This window comes from Hyperolius riggenbachi, chromosome 3 (assembly GCF_040937935.1).
Source record: "Hyperolius riggenbachi isolate aHypRig1 chromosome 3, aHypRig1.pri, whole genome shotgun sequence".
In the NCBI taxonomy this organism is placed as follows: Eukaryota; Metazoa; Chordata; class Amphibia; order Anura; family Hyperoliidae; genus Hyperolius; species Hyperolius riggenbachi.
In genome coordinates, this window is record NC_090648.1 from 35,126,665 (window position 1) to 35,154,178 (window position 27,514).

General features: G+C 50.7%; 1 protein-coding gene and 1 long non-coding RNA gene across 6 annotated transcripts in view; one reads left to right on the forward strand and one right to left on the reverse strand.

Moving 5' to 3' along the window:
• Positions 1-27,514, forward strand: part of KDM6B (lysine demethylase 6B) — a 222,653-nt gene that overhangs the window by 20,408 nt on the left and 174,731 nt on the right. The window lies entirely within an intron of this gene.
• On the reverse strand, positions 244-25,756 carry LOC137560917 (uncharacterized). Of its 2 annotated transcripts, none has more exons than XR_011029845.1 (3): positions 25,637-25,756; positions 25,371-25,468; positions 244-417 (listed from the first exon to the last, which is right to left on the reverse strand). It is a non-coding gene; the product is annotated as an uncharacterized lncRNA (long non-coding RNA). The 2 variants fall into 2 exon arrangements; XR_011029844.1 differs by lacking the exon at positions 244-417 and adding an exon at positions 22,532-22,820.

Here is a 27,514-nt window from a genome sequence, read left to right on the forward strand (position 1 = left end):
TATCTCTGTGATCTGTTCTATTCCTGCCAGTCTCAGCTCACTTATCTCTGTGATCTGTTCTCTGCCAGTCTCAGCTCACTTATCTCTGTGATCTGTTCTCTGCCAGTCTCAGCTCACTTATCTCTGTGATCTGTTCTCTGCCAGTCTCAGCTCACTTATCTCTGTGATCTGTTCTCTGCCTGCCAGTCTCAGCTCACCTATCTTTGTGATCTGTTCTATTCCTGCCAGTTTGGATTTTATTGTTGTTTTAACTTCGTTTTATCCACTCCCAGGCATCTCTTAAACCCATTGTACTTGGTGGGACTCGTTCAGACATTGTCCTGGGCAGTGCTGTGCTGTAGTCGGGTCAGATCTCTCGCGTTGCACCCATCTTGCGTCTCTGTAGCTTGCTGCTGTCTTACAATTTTTGAAATGACACTAGGAGAAAAGAAAGAGGAAAGTTCTGCTTTAAATAAAAGTCAGACACAATGCTGCGTCTCCTGTCTCCCGGCAGCCACCAGGCGGCTCTGTGGGACGAAAGCAAAACTGCCAAACAGGCATTATAAGTCCCGGCTTGTGCAGACTGATTCCTCTGCTTGTTATATCACCCTGCCGGGGCGCAGGGGGGCCGGGTACTCCATCCTAATACTGGCCACACACACAGAGATATCTGTCAGATCAGCAGGGCTTCAGTCACAGCCTTACACATCCTGTTTTCATCTCAGCGCCTGATTGGACGTCTGAAGTGAAGCATCATTGCTCATGTGCTGCAGGCAGGATGAGTGCACTCGGCAGTTTGGGGATGAATAACAAAACGGCAGTCACTTTAACCCGGGATTGAACTTCATTACAATCAGTAGCTGATACCCCCTTTCCCATGAGAACCTTTTCTCAATTAGATCATCAGGCGGGTCTGTGAAGCTGAAATTGTGGTGAATCCCCTCCCACAGTGTGATGTCAGGACCATGGTGCTGACCATTTGTTGTCTGTGAACCTCATTGCATTGTGGGAAATAAACAGCTTTTTCCAACTGCAAAGCAAGCAGTATCTCTGTGGATAGAACTCTCAGTAATGAACATTCTGTACAGATCACCTGGCAGGACTAAAGATGTCACCACCAGTGATACATTTCAGAAGGTAAACCAGGGAGAGGAAACATTTTACAATGGGCAAATACTGACTAAATAATCTATAAATGAATATTGTAAGCAATAAGCACTTTTATTCATTATGTTATTTTCACTACAGGTCCTCTTTAAGCCTGGTATGCTACACACTATACAATTTTCACATCAGATACCAATTCCCATCGGGAAAATGATCGGATCTGGGGGGAAATTTTATCCAGCCTACTGATTGCCAGCGGCCGATCCCTGTCTGAATCAGAAGAAGATCGGACACGCTGGAAAATATTGGTCAAAATACTATCGTTCTGTGTGTAGCCAGGGCCGGATTTGTATTCTTTACCGCCCTAGGCCACTGTCCCCAGCCGCCCCCCTTCAGTATAGGTAGCGAGATGACCCCCTCCCCTTTCCCTCCAATAAAGGTAGCCGGATGACCCCTCCCCCTTCCCTCTAGTATATGTAGCCAGATGACTCCTCCCTCCTTTCCCTCTAGTATAGGTAGCCTGATGACTCCTCCCTCCTATGTAGGTAGCCGGATGACCCCTCCCCCTTCCCTATAGTATATGTAGCCAGATGACTCCTCCCTCCTTTCCCTCTAGTATAGGTAGCCTGATGACTCCTCCCTCCTATGTAGGTAGCCGGATGACCCCTCCCCCTTCCCTCTAGTATAGGTAGCCAGATGACTCCTCCCTCCTTTCCCTCCAGTATAGGTAGCCTGATGACCCCTCCCTCCTTTCCCTCTAGTATAGGTAGCCTGATGACCCCTCCCTCCTTTCACTCCAGTATAGGTAGCCAGATGACCCCTCCCCCTTTCCCTCCAGTATAGGTAGCCAGATGACTCCCTTAATCTCTCCTTTCTCACCCCCCCCCCCCCTTCAGTATACGTAGTTAGCCGCCTTCACACCGCAGCAGCCATCAGTGTCACTCATTTCTCAGCTCGTCTCCAGTGCAGAAGCTTCCTCTTCCTTTCCGTCTCCAATGCTGCCCAAGTTTATAGCTGCTGGCCACAATGCAAACCTGCACAAAGAGCAAGGTGGCTGCTGCACAGTCGGCTAGCAGCAGAGTACTGCGGTCAGGCGCTTGCCTGATCTCCCTGCATTGCAGCATTTTCAAGCTTGCAAAATGCTGCACCAGTTTAACCTGCTGCTTTGGTGCCCTTCCTCCTGTGGTGCCCTAGGCCATGGCCTAAATCCGGCCCTGTATGTCCTTTCAATTCATTTTCGACTGATATCCAATCAAAAAAAATAAATAAATAAAAATTCAAAATGTGATCGGAATTTGGAACAATCACATACGCGTGTATGCTTGCTTTCTTCTATATCCCATCAATGTCCAATCAATATCGATGTAGAAATTACCGATCTATACCGAATATGGATGTGATCATTTGACCGAATTGGATCTGAAGTGAGAATTGTATGGGGTGTACGCAGATTTAGGCCTGGTATACACCATGCAATTTCCACCTCACCATTTGATATTACCCAAAAAGTGAAATGGCCAGCAGCGGTGGGCCAAAGATTCTATGTTGCCCAGATCCCCATTATACCTTTATCTGTCTCTGGGCAATACTGTTGGGGGTGGTGAGGGAGGGAATAGAGCAGTACTGTTGGGGGTGGTGAGGGAGAGGTACTATTGGTTATGGGGGGAAAGGGGGTTAGTGAAGTAGTACTGTTGGTGGGGATAAGGGTAGGAAAAGGAGCAGTACTGTCAGTGGTGGTGACAGGGGTCAGAGGGTGTGTAGTAACATTGGCGGGGCTAGTGTAGGATCATCCACAAGGTAACTTAGGCAGGTGCCTGGCTCTTTGTGGGAGTCTAGGGGACCAACTTCCACTTTCCCTGAACCTTTTTCACACCTTATATTCCCAAAAGAACCAGAAGGATGAGCCAAAGCTACTACCTTGCCTAGAGCCCAATTCCACCTTAATCTATCTATGGGTGGGGAGAGAGCAGTACTGTTAGTGGCAGTAAGAACCTTTTCCAGTTTGCGCTCCCGTTTGTGGAGGAAGTTAAAATAGCGCTAATGAGGGGAAATTTGGGCGTCCGAGATGCTGGATTGAGGGCCCAAATTAGCCATTCAATGCAGCTACGTCGGTGCCTGTGCGGGGGAGGGGGGCAGTTAGGGTTAGGTGTCAGGTAGGAAGTTTGTGCAGTGGAGGTGGTTAGGAAGGGTGTTTGTGCAGGAGAAGGGGTTAGGGTTAGGCATCAGGTAGGGTGTTTGTGCAGGGGAGGTGGTTAGGGTTAGGCATCAAGTAGGGTGTTTGTACAGGGGAGGTGGTTAGGGTTAGGTAGGGTGTTTGTGCAGGGAAGGTGATTAGGGTTAGGCATCAGGTAGGGTGTTTGTGCAGGGGAGGTGGTTAGGCATCAAGTAGGGTGTTTGTGCAGGGGAGGTGGTTAGGGTTAGGTAAGATATTTGTGCAGGGGAAGGGGTTAGGGTTAGGCATCAGGTAGGGTGTTTGTGCAGGGGAGGTGGTTAGGGTTTGGTAAGATATTTGTACAGGGGAAGGGGTTAGGGTTAGGCATCAGGTAGGGTGTTTGTGCAGGGGAGGTGGTTAGGGTTAGGTAAGATATTTGTACAGGGGAAGGGGTTAGGGTTAGGCATCAGGTAGGGTGTTTGTGCAGGGGAGGTGGTTAGGGTTAAGTAGGGTGTGTGTGCGGGGGAGGTGGTTAGGGTTAGGCATTAGGTAGGGTGTTTGTGCAGGGGAGGTGGTGAGGGTTAGGCATCAGGTAGGGTGTTTGTGCAGGGGAGGTGGTTAGGGTTAGGCATCAAGTAGGGTGTTTGTGCAGGGGAGGTGGTTAGGGTTAGGTAGGATATTTGTGCAGGGGAAGGGGTTAGGGTTAGGCATCAGGTAGGGTGTTTGTGCGGTGGAGGTGGTTAGGGTTAGGCATTAGGTAGGGTGTTTGTGCAGGGAAGGTGGTTAGGGTTAGGCATTAGGTAGGGTGTTTGTGCAGGGGAGGTGGTTAGGGTTAGGCATCAAGTAGGGTGTTTGTGCAGGGGAGGTGGTTAGGGTTAGGCATCAGGTAGGGTGTTAGGGTTAGGTAGGGTGTTTGTGCAGTGGAGGGGGTTAGGGTTAGGCATCAGGTAGGGTGTTTGTGCAAGGGAAGGGGGTCAGGGTTAGGCATCGGGTAGGGTGTTTGTGCAGGGGAGGTGGTTAGGGTTAGGCATCAGGTAGGGTGTTAGGGTTAGGTAGGGTGTTTGTGCAGGGGAAGTGGTTAGGGTTAGGCATCAGGTAGGGTGTTTGTGCAGGGGAGGTGGTTAGGGTTAGGCATCAGGTAGGGTGTTAGGGTTAGGTAGGGTGTTTGTGTGGGGGAGGTGGTTAGGGTTAGGCATCAGGTAGGGTGTTAGGGTTAGGTAGGGTGTTTGTGCAGGGGAGGTGGTTAGGGTTAGGCATCAGGTAGGGTGTTTGGGGAGGGGGTTAGGGTTAGGCATCAGGTAGGGTGTTTGTGCAGGGGATGTGGTTAGGATTAGTCATCAGGTAGGGTGTTTGTGCAGGAGAAGAGGTTAGGGTTAGGCATCAGGTAGGGTGTTTGTGCTGGGAAGGGGTTAGGGTTAGGCATCAGGTAGGATGTTTGTGTGTGTGGGGGGTGGGGCGCAGTTAGGGTTAGGCATCAGGTAGGGTGTTTGTGCAGGGGAGTTGGTTAGGGTTAGGTAGGGTGTGTGTGCGGGGGAGGTGGTTAGGGTTAGGCATCAGGTAGGGTATGTGTGCAGGGGAGGTGATTAGGGTTAGGCATCAGGTAGGGTGTTTGTGCAGGGGAGGAGGTTAGACATCAGGTAGGGTGTTTGTGCAGGGGAGGTGGTTAGGGTTAGGCATCAGGTAGGGTGTTTGTGCAGGGGAGGGTGTTAGGGTTAGGTAGGGTGTTTGTGCAGGGGAGGTGGTTAGGGTTAGGCATCAGGTAGGGTGTTTGTGCAGGGGGAGAGGGTTAGGGTTAGGCATCAGGTAGGGTGTTTGTGCAGGGGAGGTGGTTAGGATTAGTCATCAGGTAGGGTGTTTGTGCAGGGGAAGAGGTTAGGGTTAGGCATCAGGTAGGGTGTTTGTGCTGGGAAGGGGTTAGGGTTAGGCATCAGGTAGGGTGTTTGTGTGTGTGGGGGGGGCAGTTAGGGTTAGGCGTCAGTTAGGGAGTTTAGTTTGTGCGGGGGTGGGGCGCAGTTAGGGTTAGGCATCAGGTAGGGTGTTTGTGCAGGGGAGTTGGTTAGGGTTAGGTAGGGTGTGTGTGCGGGGGAGGTGGTTAGGGTTAGGCATCAGGTAGGGTATGTGTGCAGGGGAGGTGATTAGGGTTCGGCATCAGGTAGGGTGTTTGTGCAGGGGAGGAGGTTAGACATCAGGTAGGGTGTTTGTGCAGGGGAGGGGGTTAGGGTAAGGCGTCAGGTAGGGTGTTTGTGCAGGGGAGGTGGTTAGGTTTAGGCATCAGGTAGGGTGTTTGTGCAGGGGAGGTGGTTAGGGTTAGGCAGAGTGTTTGTGCACAGGAGGTGGTTAAGGTTAGGCATCAGGTAGGGTGTTTGTGCAGGGGAGGTGGTTAGGGTTAGGCAGGGTGTTTGTGCAGGGGAGGTGGTTAGGGTTAGGCATCAGGTAGGGTGTTTGTGCAGGGGAGGTGGTTAGGGTTAGGCGTCAGGTAGGGTGTTTGTGCGGGGGTGGGGGGATGGAGATTAGGGTTAGGCATCAGGTAGGGTGTTTGTGCAGGGGAGGTGGTTAGGGTTAGGCGTCAGGTAGGGTGTTTGTGCAGGGGAGGTGGTTAGGGTTAGGCAGGGTGTTTGTGCAGGGGAGGTGGTTAGGGTTAGGTGTCAGGTAGGGTGTTTGTGCGGGGGGGGAGGGGATGGAGATTAGGGTTAGGCATCAGGCAGGGTATTTGTGCAGGGGAGGTGGTTAGGGTTAGGCATCAGGTAGGGTGTTTGTGCAGGGGTGGTGGTTAGGGTTAGGCATCAGGTAGGGTGTTTGTGCAGGGGAGGTGGTTAGGGTTAGGTAGGATATTTGTGCAGGGGAGGTGGTTAAGGTTAGGCAGGGTGTTTGTGCAGGGGAGGTGGTTAGGGTTAGGCAGGGTTTTTGTGCAGGGGAGGTGGTTAGGGTTAGGCAGGGTGTTTGTGCAGGGGAGGTGGTTAGGGTTAGGCATCAGGTAGGGTGTTTGTGCAGGGGAGGTGGTTAGGGTTAGGCATCAGGTAGGGTGTTTGTGCAGGGGAGGTGGTTATGGTTAGGTAGGGTGTTTGTGCAGGGGAGGTGGTTAGGGTTAGGCATAAGGTAGGGTGTTTGTGCGTGGGAGGTGGTTAGAGTTAGGCATCAGGTAGGGTGTTAGGATTAGGTAGGGTGTTTGTGCAGGGGAGGTGGTCAGGGTTAGGCATCAGGTAGGGTGTTTGTGCAGGGGAGGTGGTTAGGGTTAGGCATCAGGTAGGGTGTTTGTGCAGGGGAGGTGGTTAGGGTTAGGCAGAGTGTTTGTGCACAGGAGGTGGTTAAGGTTAGGCATCAGGTAGGGTGTTTGTGCAGGGGAGGTGGTTAGGGTTAGGCAGGGTGTTTGTGCAGGGGAGGTGGTTAGGGTTAGGCATCAGGTAGGGTGTTTGTGCAGGGGAGGTGGTTAGGGTTAGGCGTCAGGTAGGGTGTTTGTGCGGGGGTGGGGGGATGGAGATTAGGGTTAGGCATCAGGTAGGGTGTTTGTGCAGGGGAGGTGGTTAGGGTTAGGCGTCAGGTAGGGTGTTTGTGCAGGGGAGGTGGTTAGGGTTAGGCAGGGTGTTTGTGCAGGGGAGGTGGTTAGGGTTAGGTGTCAGGTAGGGTGTTTGTGCGGGGGGGGGGATGGAGATTAGGGTTAGGCATCAGGCAGGGTATTTGTGCAGGGGAGGTGGTTAGGGTTAGGCATCAGGTAGGGTGTTTGTGCAGGGGTGGTGGTTAGGGTTAGGCATCAGGTAGGGTGTTTGTGCAGGGGAGGTGGTTAGGGTTAGGTAGGATATTTGTGCAGGGGAGGTGGTTAGGGTTAGGCAGGGTGTTTGTGCAGGGGAGGTGGTTAGGGTTAGGCAGGGTTTTTGTGCAGGGGAGGTGGTTAGGGTTAGGCAGGGTGTTTGTGCAGGGGAGGTGGTTAGGGTTAGGCATCAGGTAGGGTGTTTGTGCAGGGGAGGTGGTTAGGGTTAGGCATCAGGTAGGGTGTTTGTGCAGGGGAGGTGGTTATGGTTAGGTAGGGTGTTTGTGCAGGGGAGGTGGTTAGGGTTAGGCATAAGGTAGGGTGTTTGTGCGTGGGAGGTGGTTAGAGTTAGGCATCAGGTAGGGTGTTAGGATTAGGTAGGGTGTTTGTGCAGGGGAGGTGGTCAGGGTTAGGCATCAGGTAGGGTGTTTGTGCAGGGGAGGTGGTTAGGGTTACGCATCAGGTAGGGTGTTTGTGCAGGGGAGGTGGTTAGGGTTAGGCAGAGTGTTTGTGCACAGGAGGTGGTTAAGGTTAGGCATCAGGTAGGGTGTTTGTGCAGGGGAGGTGGTTAGGGTTAGGCAGGGTGTTTGTGCAGGGGAGGTGGTTAGGGTTAGGCATCAGGTAGGGTGTTTGTGCAGAAGAGGTGGTTAGGGTTAGGCGTCAGGTAGGGTGTTTGTGCGGGGGTGGGGGGATGGAGATTAGGGTTAGGCATCAGGTAGGGTGTTTGTGCAGGGGAGGTGGTTAGGGTTAGGCGTCAGGTAGGGTGTTTGTGCAGGGGAGGTGGTTAGGGTTAGGCAGGGTGTTTGTGCAGGGGAGGTGGTTAGGGTTAGGTGTCAGGTAGGGTGTTTGTGCGGGGGGGGGGGGGGGGATGGAGATTAGGGTTAGGCATCAGGCAGGGTATTTGTGCAGGGGAGGTGGTTAGGGTTAGGCATCAGGTAGGGTGTTTGTGCAGGGGTGGTGGTTAGGGTTAGGCATCAGGTAGGGTGTTTGTGCAGGGGAGGTGGTTAGGGTTAGGTAGGATATTTGTGCAGGGGAGGTGGTTAGGGTTAGGCAGGGTGTTTGTGCAGGGGAGGTGGTTAGGGTTAGGCAGGGTTTTTGTGCAGGGGAGGTGGTTAGGGTTAGGCAGGGTGTTTGTGCAGGGGAGGTGGTTAGGGTTAGGCATCAGGTAGGGTGTTTGTGCAGGGGAGGGTGTTAGGGTTAGGTAGGGTGTTTGTGCAGGGGAGGTGGTTAGGGTTAGGCATCAGGTAGGGTGTTTGTGCAGGGGGAGAGGGTTAGGGTTAGGCATCAGGTAGGGTGTTTGTGCAGGGGAGGTGGTTAGGATTAGTCATCAGGTAGGGTGTTTGTGCAGGGGAAGAGGTTAGGGTTAGGCATCAGGTAGGGTGTTTGTGCTGGAAGGGGTTAGGGTTAGGCATCAGGTAGGGTGTTTGTGTGTGTGGGGGGGGCAGTTAGGGTTAGGCGTCAGTTAGGGAGTTTAGTTTGTGCGGGGGTGGGGCGCAGTTAGGGTTAGGCATCAGGTAGGGTGTTTGTGCAGGGGAGTTGGTTAGGGTTAGGTAGGGTGTGTGTGCGGGGGAGGTGGTTAGGGTTTGGATTTGGATTTGGATTATAACAAACTAGGGAGCATAACTAATTTAATATTATATACAGAACATATCCTCGCATGGCACAAGGCAATATGTGAACACTACAAAGATATTACAATTGTGGACATCAACCAGGATGGGGACACAGGCAGGCAAATCAGAACTCAGGATGATGACTCCCCCCAGCAGACAGCATTAACCATCAGTGTTTATAACAGTGGAACCATCTTGATCCAAGGTGCTAAATGCAGACTGGAGGAATTTGAGAAGCTATTTCCCCATATCAGAGAGAAAGCAGAAAACTATAAAACCATAAATAACCCTGCTACACAAAAATGTGAGGCTCAAACTACAAAACAGGGAGAAAAACTGCCCCCCAGAGACTCTCAATCACACCCCTCCCTGGAGACCCTCAGAGATTGTTTGTCTAATCTAGAGATAGACTTCACCCTCTTCAGAGAACAATATCAAAGAAGCCAAGGTGTGAAAACTGCAAATGACCAACTGAGAGAAGAACTAGCCAGGCTGAAATCTGAGCACACGGAAGCCCTGTGTGATATCAAAGCATCTCTTCAACAACTGCAGGAGGAGAACTCACAGCTTAAGGAGGAGATCCGGAAAATACAGATATTAAATCAGCCAAAAGAAGAGGTGACAACAAAATGTACAAAGGTTCCCACAAGTCGTGCGCTGATTGAGGACTGCACTGTACACCACACACAAGATACAGTAAACACCAAAGACCACCACAGCCAGCCAGACCCCTCCCCAAATGCTACCAACACATGCCCACCCAACACCTCAGAGCCCAGCCACTGCCAGCAAGACCCCTCCCCAAATGCTGCCAAGACTGCCCCACCCAACACTCCAGAGCTTAAGCCTAAACACCAAGCAAATGGCTCCTATAGACCTCGCAGTCCTGACATTGTGCTGATTATAGACTCTAATGGGACATACCTGGACATAAAGAGACTCTTTCCAGGGAAGAATGTCATTAAAATCACCTGCTCAACTATTGAACAAGTAGCAGGGGTCATTAATGAGCCTCATTTCACTGACCCAAAACATCTCATCCTGCACACCGGGACCAATGACATTAAACAAAACACCATAGACCAAGAAACCATCACAGACAAACTGTCACAAATTGCAAAAAGGGCACAGCTGAAATTCCCCAATACAAAGATTATCCTCTCTTCCCTGCTCCCAAGAAAAGATATCTCTCACCAGACAATCCAACAAATCAATGCAAAGCTGACCTCCAGTCTCAGATCCTCACCAGGCATACAACTGGCACAGCACCCTACAATCTCAGCTCACCACCTGTACAACAACAAGCACCTTAGCAAACAAGGAGTCAGCCTCCTTGCAAAGGAGTTTAAGGACATGGTACTTGATAGACCTCAGAGACCCCAAGATAGACCTAATCCAACACACAGATGGCAAACTCCAATAAAGCGTTACCAAAGAGAGCCGCCACAAACACAACAAATGCGGAGGAAACCGCCTGACCCACAATGGCAACACGGAACAAGGGAGGACAGAAACACGGCGGAAATCAGGACTTTGTGTAGCACTTTATATAGTATACTGATGCGACACCCCGAAAATATTGAGTCCTATGACAATCCCTGCTCATTACAAGGTATACAGACCTAAAATGACATCACTCATTATCAGTAGCTGGAACATTCAAGGGCTGAATGCCTCAGCTTTTGGATGCAAAACAAATGATCCAGACTTTAAAAAGAGACTTGAAAACATTGATATTCAAATCCTCCTGGAGACATGGACCCGGGCAGAGGATGAATCTCTTGCACCCATGGGATACAGGGAATTCTCTGTATCTTCACAGAAAAACAAGAACGTTAAACAGGGTCGTCGTTCAGGAGGCATACTAATCTGGTACAAGGAGGAGCTTACAGAGCACATTAAAGCTATCAAACGAGGAGACAGCCACATCTGGATCAAAATAAACAGCTCCATCCTCACCTCTCAGTCTGACATGTACCTGTGTGCAGCATATATCCCCCCAACAGAGTCCCCTTACTACAAACCTGATATTTATGAGGTCCTACAAAGAGAAGCCAGCCACTTCCAGTCTCAGGGCAGAGTACTCATCTATGGAGACCTCAATGCGAGAACAGGCACAGAGAAGGACTATCTGACCTCTGAGGGAAACGCATACATACTTGGAGGAGAGAGCTACTACCAGGAACCAATGCAGACAGCAAGAAACAGCTATGACAAGACAGTAAACAAAAGCGGGAAAGCCCTGTTGAACCTGTGTCGGAGCCTTGGCCTATACATAATGAATGGGCGAACCAGGGGTGACTCTCTTGGGAGATTCACTATGAACTCACACGTAGGCAGCAGTGTGGTAGATTATGCTGTCACAGACACAGATCCCATAAACATCAATGCCCTCATAGTCACCCCTGAAACACACCTGTCAGACCACAGCCAAATCCTGCTGTACCTGAAATCCACCGACAAACCAACCACACAGCAGCCTCATCAGACCGGTCTCTACAAGCTGCCACCACCCCTCAAATGGCCCAAACAGTCTGCCACCGAATACACCAACATGACCAAAACTGCCAAAATCCAAGAACTGCTGACAAACTTTTATAACAACCCATATGAACCAAACCAACAAGGTGTCAGCCATGCAGTGAAGGACTTCAGTAACATCCTACATACCATGGCAGTACAAGCAGGCCTCAAGCAGACCAACTTCAAGAGATCCACAAATAAACAGTCCCAAAAATGGTTTGACAGTGAATGCAAGGCTCTACGTAATTCGCTAAGGGCAGCCTCTAACCAAAAACACAGAGACCCCAACAACCGAGACCTAAGGGAAACCCATGACCACCTACAGAGACAATACAAAGACACCCTCAGGCAGAAAAAACAGAGCCACATCTCCCACAAACTCCAACAGCTGGAGGACTCCCTCCAAGACAACTCATTCTGGGAGACCTGGAACCATATCGGTGCAAAGCCTAAAAAAAGCCCTCTTCATATCCAAAATGGCCACATCTGGCTCCACTACTTCAGGAACCTCTACAAAGACATCCCAGAAAATGCCCAAACCCTGGAGCAAAAACAAATAACTGCAAAACTGAAGGACATGGAGGAGACAATCAAGGACTTTCAAAACCCTCTGGATACACCAATCACGGTGCAGGAAATAAGAGAAAGAACAAAGCTGATAAAATGTAAGAAGGCTAGCGGTACCGATGGCATCCTGCCAGAGATGATCAAATACAGCCCCCCGGACATACATGAGGCACTTGCAAGACTATTCAACCTTATCCTGAGGGCGGGCTCCTTTCCTCAGGCCTGGAGTGAAGGCCTCATAACACCCATCTACAAGAATGGAGACAGATATGATCCAGCAAACTACAGAGGAATCTGTGTCAGCAGCACACTGGGGAAACTGTTTAACAGCATCATCAATAAGAGGATCCTCTCCTTCCTCACACAGCAGGACGTACTCAGCAAAAGCCAAGCCGGGTTCATGCCAAACCACCGCACAACCGACCACATCTACACACTGCACAGCCTCATCAAGACCCATGTCCACAACTCACGTGGCAAAATACACGCTTGCTTTGTTGATTTTAAGAAGGCGTTTGACTCAGTGTGGCACCCAGGCCTTTTCCTAAAACTCCTAGAGAGTGGAATAGGAGGAAAAACCTATGATGTCATCAAGAGTTCATATACTGGGAACCAATGCAGTGTGAAAGTAGATGGGAAGAGAAGTGCGTTCTTCAAGCAGGGTCGAGGAGTCAGGCAGGGCTGCAGTCTGAGCCCAACACTCTTTAACATATACATTAACCAACTGGCTGTAGCCCTGGAATCCTTCCCAGCTCCAGGCCTCCTCCTGCATGACCGTGAGGTGAAGTTCCTGCTGTATGCAGATGACCTTGTGCTGCTCTCCCCAACAGAGAAAGGACTACAGGACAGCCTGTCAGTATTGGAGACTTTCTGTACCACATGGGCACTGCCCATCAACCCAAAGAAGACAAAAGTGATGGTGTTCCAGAGGAAGAATGGAAATAAAACCCCTACCTCCTCATTTATATTAAATGGCTCCCCACTGGTGTCCACTAACAGCTACACCTACCTGGGGCTGGAGATCAACCAATCAGGAAGCTTTAAACCAGCAGTACAGGCCCTGAAAGACAAAGCCCGCAGAACATTTTATGCCATCAGAAGACAGCTTTACCACCTAAAACCACCAGTGAGAGTGTGGGCAAAGATATTCGACAGCATCATCACCCCAATCCTGCTCTATAGCAGTGAGGTATGGGGCCCGGTCACCTACCCTGACCAATCAAAATGGGACTCCAGCCCAACAGAAATCTTCCATCTAGAGTTCTGCAAGTATCTCCTCCAAGTCCATCGAAGCACTTCAAACTCAGCTTGCCGGGCAGAGCTAGGCAGGTTCCCACTATGGCTTACTATCCAGCAGAGGGCACTCTCATACTGGGCGCATATACAGAGCAGCAACCCCAGCACTTACCACCATAAAGCCTCACTGAGCCAGGGGGGCAAGGCCATACCACGCGCTCTCAAGCAAAGCATCAGCAGCCAGCCCAGCCAAGGCCACCAACACAGGCTGACAAAAGCCCAAATAAAACAGACTATAGAAAGCTGCAAGGAACGATACATAGAGGAATGGAGAAGTGACATAAAGAATTCCAAGAAACTCGCTGTCTATCAATCACTACAGAGGGAGTACACAATGGCTCCATATCTGGGGAGGCTACATCACCACAAAGACAGACAGGTCTTGAGTTTGTACCGTCTGAGTGCCCACAGCCTGGAGATAGAGACAGGGCGGCACAGACAGACATGGAAGCCCCGGGAGGAGAGACTGTGCAGACAATGCGACCAGGAGGTCTTGGAGGATGAGGCCCACTTCCTGCTACACTGCAGCAAATATGCACCTGTGAGGACCGCCCACTTCCAGAGACTCTCCGCCCACATCCAGGATTTTACCTCCACAGATGAGGAGCGGAAACTCTACATCCTACTGGGGGAGGAGGAAACAACCGTGCAAATAGCTGCCCGATATGTCACAGCCTGCCACCAACTGAGAGGAACATGATACCACATGGACTGTATTCCCCCCCAATACCCCCCTATGGACTGTATATCCCAGTCCCCCATGCTGCCCCTTACATCATCCACACACCTATGGACTATATACCCCAACTCCCTATATCCTTCCCTATTCCCACAAACCCCCCCCCCCATGTTAATGTTTTGTCTTGTTTTGCTTTGGCAATGCTAAATGTATTTGGTCCTGCCAATAAAGCTTTTTTGGATTTGGATTTGGATTTGGATTTGGGAGACTGGGAGAGACAGAGGGTGGGAGAGGGAGGAGAGGGAGACTGGGAGAGGCAGAGAGAAGGGGGGAACGAGGGCAAGAGAGAGGGAGGAGAGGGAGACTGGGAGAGGCAGAGGGTGGGAGAGAGGAGGGGGAGAGAGAGACTGGAAGAGACAGAGGGTGGGAGTTTTATGCCATCAGAAGGCAACTTTACCACCTAAAACCACCGGTGAGAGTCTGGGTAAAGATATTCAACAGCATCATCACCCCAATCCTGCTCTATAGCAGTGAGGTATGGGGCCCGGTCACCTACCCTGACCAATCAAAATGGGACTCCAGCCCAACAGAAATCTTCCATCTAGAGTTCTGCAAGTATCTTCTCCAAGTCCATCGCAGCACTTCGAACTCAGCTTGCCGGGCAGAGCTAGGCAGATTCCCACTATGGCTGACTATCCAGCAGAGGGCGCTCTCATATTGGGCGCATATACAGAGCAGCAACCCCAGCACTTACCACCATAAAGCCTCACTGAGCCAGGGTGGGGAGGCCATACCACGCTCTCTGAAACAAAACGTCAAGAGCCAGCCCAGCCAAGACCACCAACACAGGCTGACAAAAGCCCAAATAAAAGGAATGATAGAAAGCTGCAAGGACCGATACATAGAGGAATGGAGAAGTGACATAAAGAACTCCCAGAAACTCACTATCTACCAATCACTACAGAGGGAGTACACAATGGCCCCATATCTGGAGAGGCTACACCACCACAAAGATAGACAGGCCTTGAGCCTGTACCGTCTGAGTGCCCACAACCTGGAGATAGAGACAGGACGACACAGACAGACATGGAAGCCCCGGGAGGAGAGACTGTGCAGGCAATGTGACCAGGGGGTCCTGGAGGATGAGGCCCACTTCCTGCTACACTGCAGCAAATATACACCGTTGAGGACCGCCCATTTCCAAAGACTCTCCGCCCACATTGCAGATTTCACCTCCACAGATGAGGAGAGGAAACTCTACATCATACTGGGGGAAGAGGAAGAAACTGTGCAAATAGCTGCCCGATATGTCACGGCCTGCCACCAACTGAGAGGAACATGATAACACATGGACTGTATAACCCCATACTCCCCTCCCCTATGGACTGTATGCCTATACCCCCCTCCCCTATGGACTATATACCCCATCCCCCCATACCATCCCGTACATCCTCCTATGGACTGTATACCCATGTCCTTCCCTTATTCCTACAATCCCCCCCCCCCCCCCCCCACATTAATGTTCTATTTTGCTTTGGCAATGCTAAATGTATTTGGTCCTGCCAATAAAGCTTTTTTGGATTTGGATTTGGATTTGGGTTAGGCATCAGGTAGGGTATGTGTGCAGGGGAGGTGATTAGGGTTCGGCATCAGGTAGGGTGTTTGTGCAGGGGAGGAGGTTAGACATCAGGTAGGGTGTTTGTGCAGGGGAGGGGGTTAGGGTAAGGCGTCAGGTAGGGTGTTTGTGCAGGGGAGGTGGTTAGGTTTAGGCATCAGGTAGGGTGTTTGTGCAGGGGAGGTGGTTAGGGTTAGGCAGAGTGTTTGTGCACAGGAGGTGGTTAAGGTTAGGCATCAGGTAGGGTGTTTGTGCAGGGGAGGTGGTTAGGGTTAGGCAGGGTGTTTGTGCAGGGGAGGTGGTTAGGGTTAGGCATCAGGTAGGGTGTTTGTGCAGGGGAGGTGGTTAGGGTTAGGCGTCAGGTAGGGTGTTTGTGCGGGGGTGGGGGGATGGAGATTAGGGTTAGGCATCAGGTAGGGTGTTTGTGCAGGGGAGGTGGTTAGGGTTAGGCGTCAGGTAGGGTGTTTGTGCAGGGGAGGTGGTTAGGGTTAGGCAGGGTGTTTGTGCAGGGGAGGTGGTTAGGGTTAGGTGTCAGGTAGGGTGTTTGTGCGGGGGGGGAGGGGATGGAGATTAGGGTTAGGCATCAGGCAGGGTATTTGTGCAGGGGAGGTGGTTAGGGTTAGGCATCAGGTAGGGTGTTTGTGCAGGGGTGGTGGTTAGGGTTAGGCATCAGGTAGGGTGTTTGTGCAGGGGAGGTGGTTAGGGTTAGGTAGGATATTTGTGCAGGGGAGGTGGTTAGGGTTAGGCAGGGTGTTTGTGCAGGGGAGGTGGTTAGGGTTAGGCAGGGTTTTTGTGCAGGGGAGGTGGTTAGGGTTAGGCAGGGTGTTTGTGCAGGGGAGGTGGTTAGGGTTAGGCATCAGGTAGGGTGTTTGTGCAGGGGAGGTGGTTAGGGTTAGGCATCAGGTAGGGTGTTTGTGCAGGGGAGGTGGTTATGGTTAGGTAGGGTGTTTGTGCAGGGGAGGTGGTTAGGGTTAGGCATAAGGTAGGGTGTTTGTGCGTGGGAGGTGGTTAGAGTTAGGCATCAGGTAGGGTGTTAGGATTAGGTAGGGTGTTTGTGCAGGGGAGGTGGTCAGGGTTAGGCATCAGGTAGGGTGTTTGTGCAGGGGAGGTGGTTAGGGTTAGGCATCAGGTAGGGTGTTTGTGCAGGGGAGGTGGTTAGGGTTAGGCAGAGTGTTTGTGCACAGGAGGTGGTTAAGGTTAGGCATCAGGTAGGGTGTTTGTGCAGGGGAGGTGGTTAGGGTTAGGCAGGGTGTTTGTGCAGGGGAGGTGGTTAGGGTTAGGCATCAGGTAGGGTGTTTGTGCAGGGGAGGTGGTTAGGGTTAGGCGTCAGGTAGGGTGTTTGTGCGGGGGTGGGGGGATGGAGATTAGGGTTAGGCATCAGGTAGGGTGTTTGTGCAGGGGAGGTGGTTAGGGTTAGGCGTCAGGTAGGGTGTTTGTGCAGGGGAGGTGGTTAGGGTTAGGCAGGGTGTTTGTGCAGGGGAGGTGGTTAGGGTTAGGTGTCAGGTAGGGTGTTTGTGCGGGGGGGGGGATGGAGATTAGGGTTAGGCATCAGGCAGGGTATTTGTGCAGGGGAGGTGGTTAGGGTTAGGCATCAGGTAGGGTGTTTGTGCAGGGGTGGTGGTTAGGGTTAGGCATCAGGTAGGGTGTTTGTGCAGGGGAGGTGGTTAGGGTTAGGTAGGATATTTGTGCAGGGGAGGTGGTTAGGGTTAGGCAGGGTGTTTGTGCAGGGGAGGTGGTTAGGGTTAGGCAGGGTTTTTGTGCAGGGGAGGTGGTTAGGGTTAGGCAGGGTGTTTGTGCAGGGGAGGTGGTTAGGGTTAGGCATCAGGTAGGGTGTTTGTGCAGGGGAGGTGGTTAGGGTTAGGCATCAGGTAGGGTGTTTGTGCAGGGGAGGTGGTTATGGTTAGGTAGGGTGTTTGTGCAGGGGAGGTGGTTAGGGTTAGGCATAAGGTAGGGTGTTTGTGCGTGGGAGGTGGTTAGAGTTAGGCATCAGGTAGGGTGTTAGGATTAGGTAGGGTGTTTGTGCAGGGGAGGTGGTCAGGGTTAGGCATCAGGTAGGGTGTTTGTGCAGGGGAGGTGGTTAGGGTTAGGCATCAGGTAGGGTGTTTGTGCAGGGGAGGTGGTTAGTGTTAGGCAGAGTGTTTGTGCACAGGAGGTGGTTAAGGTTAGGCATCAGGTAGGGTGTTTGTGCAGGGGAGGTGGTTAGGGTTAGGCAGGGTGTTTGTGCAGGGGAGGTGGTTAGGGTTAGGCATCAGGTAGGGTGTTTGTGCAGGGGAGGTGGTTAGGGTTAGGCGTCAGGTAGGGTGTTTGTGCGGGGGTGGGGGGATGGAGATTAGGGTTAGGCATCAGGTAGGGTGTTTGTGCAGGGGAGGTGGTTAGGGTTAGGCGTCAGGTAGGGTGTTTGTGCAGGGGAGGTGGTTAGGGTTAGGCAGGGTGTTTGTGCAGGGGAGGTGGTTAGGGTTAGGTGTCAGGTAGGGTGTTTGTGCGGGGGGGGGGGGGGGATGGAGATTAGGGTTAGGCATCAGGCAGGGTATTTGTGCAGGGGAGGTGGTTAGGGTTAGGCATCAGGTAGGGTGTTTGTGCAGGGGTGGTGGTTAGGGTTAGGCATCAGGTAGGGTGTTTGTGCAGGGGAGGTGGTTAGGGTTAGGTAGGATATTTGTGCAGGGGAGGTGGTTAGGGTTAGGCAGGGTGTTTGTGCAGGGGAGGTGGTTAGGGTTAGGCAGGGTTTTTGTGCAGGGGAGGTGGTTAGGGTTAGGCAGGGTGTTTGTGCAGGGGAGGTGGTTAGGGTTAGGCATCAGGTAGGGTGTTTGTGCAGGGGAGGTGGTTAGGGTTAGGCATCAGGTAGGGTGTTTGTGCAGGGGAGGTGGTTTTGGTTAGGTAGGGTGTTTGTGCAGGGGAGGTGGTTAGGGTTAGGCATAAGGTAGGGTGTTTGTGCGTGGGAGGTGGTTAGAGTTAGGCATCAGGTAGGGTGTTAGGATTAGGTAGGGTGTTTGTGCAGGGGAGGTGGTCAGGGTTAGGCATCAGGTAGGGTGTTTGTGCAGGGGAGGTGGTTAGGGTTAGGCATCAGGTAGGGTGTTTGTGCAGGGGAGGTGGTTAGGGTTAGGTAGGGTGTTTGTGCAGGGGAAGGGGTTAGGGTTAGGCATCAGGTAGGGTGTTTGTGCAGGGGAGGTGGATAGGGTTAGGCATCAGGTATGGTGTTTGTGCAGGGGAGGTGGTTAGGGTTAGGTAGGATATTTGTGCAGGGGAGGTGTTTAGGGTTAGGTAGGGTGTTCGTGCAGGGGAGGTGGTTAGGGTTGGGCAGGGTGTTTGTGCAGGGGAGGTGGTTAGGGTTAGGCATCAGGTAGGCTGTTTGTGCAGGGGAGGTGGTTAGGGGTAGGAAGGATATTTGTACAGGGGAGGTGGTTAGGGTTAGGTAGGGTGTTTGTGCAGGGGAGGTAATTAGGGTTAGGCATCAGGTAGAGTGTTTGTGCAGGGGAGGTGGTTAGGTAGGGTATTTGTGCAGGGGAGGTAATTAGGGTTAGGCATCAGGTAGGGTATTTGTGCAGGGGAGGTGGTTAGGGTTAGGTAGGGTGTTTGTGCGGGGGGTGGGCGGTTATGGTTAGGCATCAGGCAGGATGTTTGTGCAGGGAGGTGATTAGACATCAGGTAGGGTGTTTGTGTGGGGGGATGGTTAGGGTTAGGCATCAGGTAGGGTGTTTGTGCGGGGGAGGTGGTTAGGGTTAGGCATCAGGTAGGATGTTAGGGTGGGTGTTTGTGCAGGGGAGGTGGTTAGGGTTAGGCATCAGGTAGGGTGTTTGTGCAGGGGAGGTGGTTAGGGTTAGGCATCAGGTAGGGTGTTTGTGCAGGGGAGGTGGTTAGGGTTAGGTAGGATATTTGTGCAGGGGATGTGGTTAGGTGTCAGGAAGGGTGTTTGTGCAGGGGAGGTGGTTAGGGTTAGGTAGGGTGTTTGTGCAGGGGAGGTGGTTAGGGTTAGGCATCAGGTAGGGTGTTTGTGCAGGGGAGGTGGTTAGGGTTAGGCAGGGTGTTTGTGCAGGGGAGGTGGTTAGGGTTAGGCATCAGGTAGGGTGTTTGTGCAGGGGAGGTGGTTAGGGATAGGTAGGATATTTGTGCAGGGGAGGTGGTTAGGGTTAGGTAGGGTGTTTGTGCAGGGGAAGGGGTTAGGGTTAGGCATCAGGTAGGGTGTTTGTGCAGGGGAAGGGGTTAGGGTTAGGCAAAAGGTAGGGTGTTTGTGTGGGGGATGGTTAGGGTTAGGCATCAGGTAGGGTGTTTGTGCGGGGGAGGTGGTTAGAGTTAGGCATCAGGTAGGGTGTTAGGGTTAGGTAGGGTGTTTGTGCAGGGGAGGTGGTCAGGGTTAGGCATCAGGTAGGGTGTTTGGGCAGGGGAGGTGGTTAGGGTTAGGCATCAGGTAGCGTGTTTGTGCAGGGGAGGTGGTTAGGGTTAGGCATCAGGTAGGGTGTTTGTGCAGGGGAGGTGGTTAGGGTTAGGTAAGATATTTGTGCAGGGGAAGGGGTTAGGGTTAGGCATCAGGTATAGTGTTTGTGCAGGGGAGGTGGTTAGGGTTAGGCATTAGGTAGGGTGTTTGGGCAGGGGAGGTGGTTAGGGTTAGGCATCAGGTAGGGTGTTCGTGCAGGGGAGGTGGTTAGGGTTAGGCAGGGTGTTTGTGCAGGGGATGTGGTTAGGGTTAGGCATCAGGTAGGACGTTTGTGCAGGGGAGGTGGTTAGGGGTAGGTAGGATATTTGTACAGGGGAGGTGGTTAGGGTTAGGTAGGGTGTTTGTGCAGGGAAGGTGATTAGGGTTAGGCATCAGGTAGGGTGTTTGTGCAGGGGAGGTGGTTAGGTAGGGTATTTGTGCAGGGGAGGTAATTAGGGTTAGGCATCAAATAGGGTATTTGTGCGGGGGAGGTGGTTAGGGTTAGGTAGGGTGTTTGTGCGGGGGGTGGGCGGTTATGGTTACGCATCAGGCAGGGTGTTTGTGCAGGGAGGTGATTAGACATCAGGTAGGGTGTTTGTGTGGGGGGATGGTTAGGGTTAGGCATCAGGTAGGGTGTTTGTGCGGGGGAGGTGGTAAGGGTTAGGCATCAGGTAGGGTGTTAGGGTTAGGTAGGGTGTTTGTGCAGGGGAGGTGGTTAGGGTTAGGCATTAGGTAGGGTGTTTGTGCAGGGGAGGTGGTTAGGGTTAGGTAGGGTGTTTGTGCAGGGGAAAGGGTTAGGGTTAGGCATCAGGTAGGGTGTTTGTGCAGGGAAGGTGGTTAGGGTTAGGTAGGATATTTGTGCAGGGGATGTGGTTAGGTGTCAGGTAGGGTGTTTGTGCAGGGGAGGTGGTTAGGGTTAGGTAGGGTGTTTGTGCAGGGGAGGTGGTTAGGGTTAGGCATCAGGTAGGGTGTTTGTGCAGGGGAGGTGGTTATGGTTAGGTAGGATATTTGTGCAGGGGATGTGGTTAGGTGTCAGGTAGGGTGTTTGTGCAGGGGAGGTGGTTAGGGTTAGGCATCAGGTAGGGTGTTTGTGCAGGGGAGGTGGTTAGGGGTAGGTAGGATATTTGTGCAGGGGAGGTGGTTAGGTAGGGTGTTTGTGCAGGGGAGGTGATTAGAGTTAGGCATCAGGTCGGGTGTTTGTGCAGGGGAGGTGGTTAGGTAGGGTGTTTCTGCAGGGGAGGTAATTAGGGTTAGGCATCAGGTAGGGTATATGTGCGGGGGAGGTGGTTAGGGTTAGGTAGGGTGTTTGTGCAGGGGAGGTGGTTAGAGTTAGGCATCAGGTAGGATGTTTGTGCAGGGGAAGTGGTTAGGTAGGGTATTTGTGCAGGGGAGGTAATTAGGCATCAGGTAGGGTATTTGTGCGGGGGAGGTGGTTAGGGTGAGGTAGGGTGTTTGTGCGGGGGGTGGGCGGTTATGGTTACGCATCAGGCAGGGTGTTTGTGCAGGGAGGTGATTAGACATCAGGTAGGGTGTTTGTGTGGGGGGATGGTTAGGGTTAGGCATCAGGTAGGGTGTTTGTGCGGGGGAGGTGGTAAGGGTTAGGCATCAGGTAGGGTGTTAGGGTTAGGTAGGGTGTTTGTGCAGGGGAGGTGGTTAGGGTTAGGCATTAGGTAGGGTGTTTGTGCAGGGGAGGTGGTTAGGGTTAGGTAGGGTGTTTGTGCAGGGGAAAGGGTTAGGGTTAGGCATCAGGTAGGGTGTTTGTGCAGGGAAGGTGGTTAGGGTTAGGTAGGATATTTGTGCAGGGGATGTGGTTAGGTGTCAGGTAGGGTGTTTGTGCAGGGGAGGTGGTTAGGGTTAGGTAGGGTGTTTGTGCAGGGGAGGTGGTTAGGGTTAGGCATCAGGTAGGGTGTTTGTGCAGGGGAGGTGGTTATGGTTAGGTAGGATATTTGTGCAGGGGATGTGGTTAGGTGTCAGGTAGGGTGTTTGTGCAGGGGAGGTGGTTAGGGTTAGGCATCAGGTAGGGTGTTTGTGCAGGGGAGGTGGTTAGGGGTAGGTAGGATATTTGTGCAGGGGAGGTGGTTAGGTAGGGTGTTTGTGCAGGGGAGGTGATTAGAGTTAGGCATCAGGTCGGGTGTTTGTGCAGGGGAGGTGGTTAGGTAGGGTGTTTCTGCAGGGGAGGTAATTAGGGTTAGGCATCAGGTAGGGTATATGTGCGGGGGAGGTGGTTAGGGTTAGGTAGGGTGTTTGTGCAGGGGAGGTGGTTAGAGTTAGGCATCAGGTAGGGTGTTTGTGCAGGGGAAGTGGTTAGGTAGGGTATTTGTGCAGGGGAGGTAATTAGGCATCAGGTAGGGTATTTGTGCGGGGGAGGTGGTTAGGGTGAGGTAGGGTGTTTGTGCGGGGGGTGGGCGGTTATGGTTAGGCATCAGGTAGGGTGTTTGTGCAGAGAGGTGATTAGACATCAGGTAGGGTGTTTGTGTGTGCGGGGGGGTTCTAAATAGGGATAGGTTTAGCTATAGTAAAATATTGGTATTTAATTATGATATTTTACGATCATTTTTTACACTTTAATAGTAGAATGTCTGTAAATTTACTGATATTCTACTATCGGCTTTCCTGGGCGGCCAAATGTGCAGGCGCCCTTTATTACATATGCGGTGAGGGAGCGAGCATTACTGTTTTTGATGGGGGAGTGAAACTCTTGAAGATGGCACTTATGGTCAGTAATGGTGGCAGGAATGGGGAGGTGGCGCACATTATAAGAGCTGGAGCCCTGAGTGGGGAAAGCCAATGGGGGACCGCCAGTGATGCATCTGAGCACCTTGATGGTCAGATCACTTTTTTGGGGAGAGCTTATTTATTTCTACAGAGTTTGCCAGGGAAACCATGTTGGCACTTCCTGGAAGGCAACACAGTTGAAACCCCTTTGTTTTGCCACCAGTGTCCTCACAGGGGGGATGTGACCTCACTTCCTGGCCTCATCCTTCCATCAAAACAGGAAATGGGGATAAAGGTCCAGTGATGACACCTGTGGCGGTCATGGCTCTCCGAGGTGCAACTTCCTCTCTCCTACAGCAAGATTTTCCTCCTGCTTCCTCAGGTGAAAGTTCGAGGCCAAGCGATGTGCAGGCTGTAGCTTCTGACAAGACAAGACAAATAACATTTATATCGCGCTTTTCTCCTGGCGGACTCAAAGCGCCAGAGCAGCAGCCACCAGGGAGCGCTCTATAGGCAGTAGCAGTGTTAGGGAGACTTGCCAAAGGACTCCTCCTGGCTTACTGAACAGGCAGAGCCGAGATTTGAACCCTGGTCTCCTGCGTCAGAGGCAGAGCCCTTAACCATTACACTATCCAGCCACCACTTTGGGTGCATTCTGTTGCTATGGGGGGGATCAAATCGGGTACTGTTAATGGTGCAGATCGACAACAAAGGATCATTCAAACAATCGTTCCGTTGAGCCAAATGTCAGAATAATTCTTTAAAGGTGGCCACTAACAATACAATTTCTAGCGAAAAATCATTTGAGCAATCAGATGATTCTGATTGGAAGTGAAATATCGTAATACATCGTTCACTACACCATCAACAAACCAATCTTTGCTCCCTATCCATCACAACTGACAAGAAATTCCAAATTTTGGTTCAACGAAAATCCTTGTGTCTATCAATAGGGATTATTTGCAACCAAACCGATCAAATCCGATCAGAATTATCTGATCGCTCTAATGATTTTTTTTCTAGAAATTGGACCGTTTGTGGCCACCTTTAGTTAACAGACTGCTTATCATTTTCTGCTCTGTTGGTGGCCCCGAATGGTTGTTTCCGATTGATCACAATGATCGGATTGGACAGTCCATTGTTCGGGAAATTGGATCCTTAATGCAGACCTTAAGGTCTCTTTTACAGTGGGACGTTGTGTTTGATGCAACGTTAATGTCGCATAACGTGCCCCTAATGCAACGCATTGAAAGACTTTAACTTGGACGTTATAGTACATTCTTTAGCCCTGCGTTTGGTGCGCCGTTTTTGTCGCACAGTGATGGAACAAAAACGGCGCATGCGTTACATTTAAAAAAAAAAACATTACCGAGCATGTGCAACACACACAACACAGCAGATTTATTGCTAAACGCACAGCATGCAGCACTTTCTAAATATTGCTACACGTTACACACAACGCAACGTGTGCACTGTGAATGTCGCACAGACTTAATATTGCTGTGCGTCAGTCCACGTTAAAACATTTTCTAACGTGTGACTTTAACGTCGCACTGTGAAAGAGGCCTAAGAGCTATTTTACTCTGCAAAATGCAATCACAACGCGATTTTACAATGCAAATTTGCTGTTATTGCGTATTGTGAATTTTATTACCGGCAGCTGGAGACACAAAGGTGAAACCCGTAAGCAATACAGCATGCAGGACGTCTGTGATCAGGCAAAATCAGTTCGCAAACGGGTCGCAAATGGATGACACCAGTATAAGGTTCCCTGCACACTGCATGCGATTCCCATTTTTTAATCGGTTTTTACATGCGATTCCGATTTTTAATCGTTACTGCATGCTGCGTTTTTTCCTCCATTTTTCTGTTGACTGCATTCAGGGAAAATCGGAATTGCAAATCGGAAACGGAATCTTAATCGCAAAATGGATTTGCAGTGTGCAGGGAGCCTTAGGCTTCTTTTACACTGCAAATCGTAATTCTGATTTGCGATTCCGATTTGCGCTTTTCACTGGATGCCAGCAACACAAAATGAAAAACGCAGAAAAAAACGCTGCATGTGGGACCTGGGGATGCTGCCAGCCCTCTGCAGCCGCCCTGAGCCCGCAACGTTACCAAACAATCTTCCGGTTCCCAGCCGTGGCTCACTTTCATTCTCACCGACGCGGCTCACTTTCATTCTCATTCTCACTCAAAACGACGTCCACTGCGCCTGCGCGGCCTGGCCCTGCACGTCCTCGTATGTGCTCCAGTGCCGGGAGCATCCTGCGCAGGTTCAGTACAAAAAAAATCTCTACTGCGCCTGTGCAGTATGCTCCCGGCAACGGGAGTGTGAACAAAGACGCGCACGGCCAGGGCTGCGAAGGTTCGATGGACGGAAACTGAAGAAAGCGAAAGTGATCCGCGGCAGGGGACCGGAGGATTGTTTGGTAATGGCGCAGGCACGGGGCGGCTGCAGGGGGCTGGCAAAAGCCTCAGGTAAGCAAAACTTTTTTTTTTTTAGATTCTTCAGATTTCCTTTAAGTATAAAAAACAACCTTAAGGCCCGGTACACACTAGGCAATATTCACGTCAGATCCTATTTATGATCAAGAAAATGATCAGATCAGGCAAAAAGAATAAAAAAATACAGCCTACCGGCTGCCAGCGACTGCTTCCAAGATCAAAATCAATCTCTTTCTGTATTGGAAGCAGATTTGACCTAATCGCCTCATGTTTATGTCCTTTTTCGTTTTCAATTAATATCCAATCGGAAAATGATTGGAAATTTGATCAGAAATTGAAGCAAAAAAAATCACATCTGCATGTACACTAGCTTTCTTCCATATCCGATCAATGTCAGATCTGAATATCGATATGATCACTCGTTCGAATAGGATCTGGAGTAAAAATTGCATTGTCTGTACCGACCTGCAATTTCAAACAATTATTTAGCAAGTAAAACTAAATTTACAGGTTTAACCGTTACCAAAATTTGACTTGAATGCAGAATTTTTCAGAAACACTGTGTGATTTCAGCTGGTCGATAAATCTGCTTTTGTGTTTATAACCTCTCCGAGGAAGTTTCTAAAAAAAAAAAAAATATCTTAAGTCATTTGAAATGTGATTGGTAGACAAACAGGCAGCGACAAGCAGCAACTGCCAGACCTTCTAACATGTCAACAACGACAAATCTGCCCCTATATGGCAAATATCATAATCTGGGCTAAGCCATGTTATGCTGAAAATTCCTACTTCCGTGAGAGATCTGTAGCTCAACATGGCCGCCATGCTTATCTTTCACACACAGGCTTTGCCCTCTCTATTTCCTCCAGCTCCTAGCTAGTTAACCCTGTCGTGGACGCCAATTGGCTGCTTCTCCTCAAGGAGGCGGACTCCCCTGTAGCCTCGGCAACGCTTCTCCTTGTTACCGTGGCTACTGTGGCTCTGGAATCTGGCCCAGCCAGCCAATGACTGGGAAGACTGCCTCTGTGATGTCACAGCTGGAGCGTCCAATGGGAGGGGAGCTGGGGGGACTGTTGCTAGGAAGGACTGGGAGGCCAGTCTGCCTGAATGACTGACTGAACGTATATATAATAAATACACTCCAAGCGAATGAACGTGGAGGGGCTTCTGTATGGAGAACCCAAGGGATACCTATCCTCGGCTACCTGCAGCCGATTAATATTGCACGAGCGTTGCCGAGCGCTCGGTATTCGCCTCGAAGGCTCGAAAGTTCTGTCTCGGGTGGCTTAAGACCGTATTACGCTATAATAATAACAACAAAGTTCTGAATCAAGATGATACCATTTATTGGCTAACTTAGAAGAAAAGCAGTAAGCTTTCGGCTATGAAGCCTTCTTCAGGCTCAGTTCCTGTAGGCTGACAAGATGTGAGAACTCACAGATGATAATAATAGTCCCCCTGCCCAGAGACATGGCTGTCCTCCTGATATGCATAGCCCCAGCTTGTCCTGATGGCCTAGGGAGGAGTGTGTGTGTTTGTGCCTGTGTGCACATAGAGAATAGAGGGAGGGGGGGGGCGGCCATATGCTCCCTCACAGATCCTCACTGAGGACTTTTCCACACCAACGCTTGCCTGGCCTGCTCTCCTTTCATGTGAGACGCTCCTGCCACTGCTGGCCATGTCATTGTGTCTCCTTGTCTGACACCAGAAAATGGAGGAAAAAAGAAAAGGGGGAAGACCCCCTGCTTCCTCCGCCTCGTCGGGCCAACCGTGGAAAATAAAGCCGAGTTTAGACGTATTGTTTAGGTTATCTGGCAACGGTGAGGTAAAGCAGGGAAGACACGGCAAGGCTTTCTCGTGTTAGGTCTCCTCAGGCTTGTGGGTTTACACAGTATTGTTATTATTATACAGTATAATATTTGTATAGCGGCAACACATTTTTTGCAGCGCTTTACAGAGAACGTTGAACAATTTACGTTGCTAACCGTCCCTTTGCAAAGATCACAATCGAGATGTGTATATTACGCGTTATATAGTGCTGCAGCATTGTACATAGTCATGTCACTGACTGTGCTCATAGGAGCTGACAGTCTGATCCCTACCATAGTCCATACCAATATGTCCCTACCATATTATTATTACTATTATTATGTATTTATATAGCACTGACATCTCCTGCAGTACTTTACAGAGTATATAGACATGTCACAGACTGTTTTCAGAGGAGCTCACAATCTAATCCCTACCATAGCCATAGTCTAATGTCCTACCATATTATTATTATTATGTATGTATATAGCACTGACACCTTCTGCAGCACATTACAGAGTACATAGTCATGTCACCGACTGTCCTCAGAGGAGCTCACAGTCTAATCCTCCAATAGTCATAGTCTAATGTCCTACCATATTATTATTATTATGTATTTATCTAGCACTGACATCTTCTGCAGCACATTACAGAGTACATACGGTAGTCATGTCACTGACTGTCTTAAGAGAAGCTCAGAATCTAATCCTATCATAGTCATGGTCTAATGTCCTACCATATTATTGTTATTATTATGTATTTACCTAGTGCTGACATCTCCTGCAGCACATTACAGAGTACATAGTCATGTCACTGACTGTCCTCAGAGGAGCTCACACTCTAATCCCTACCATAGTC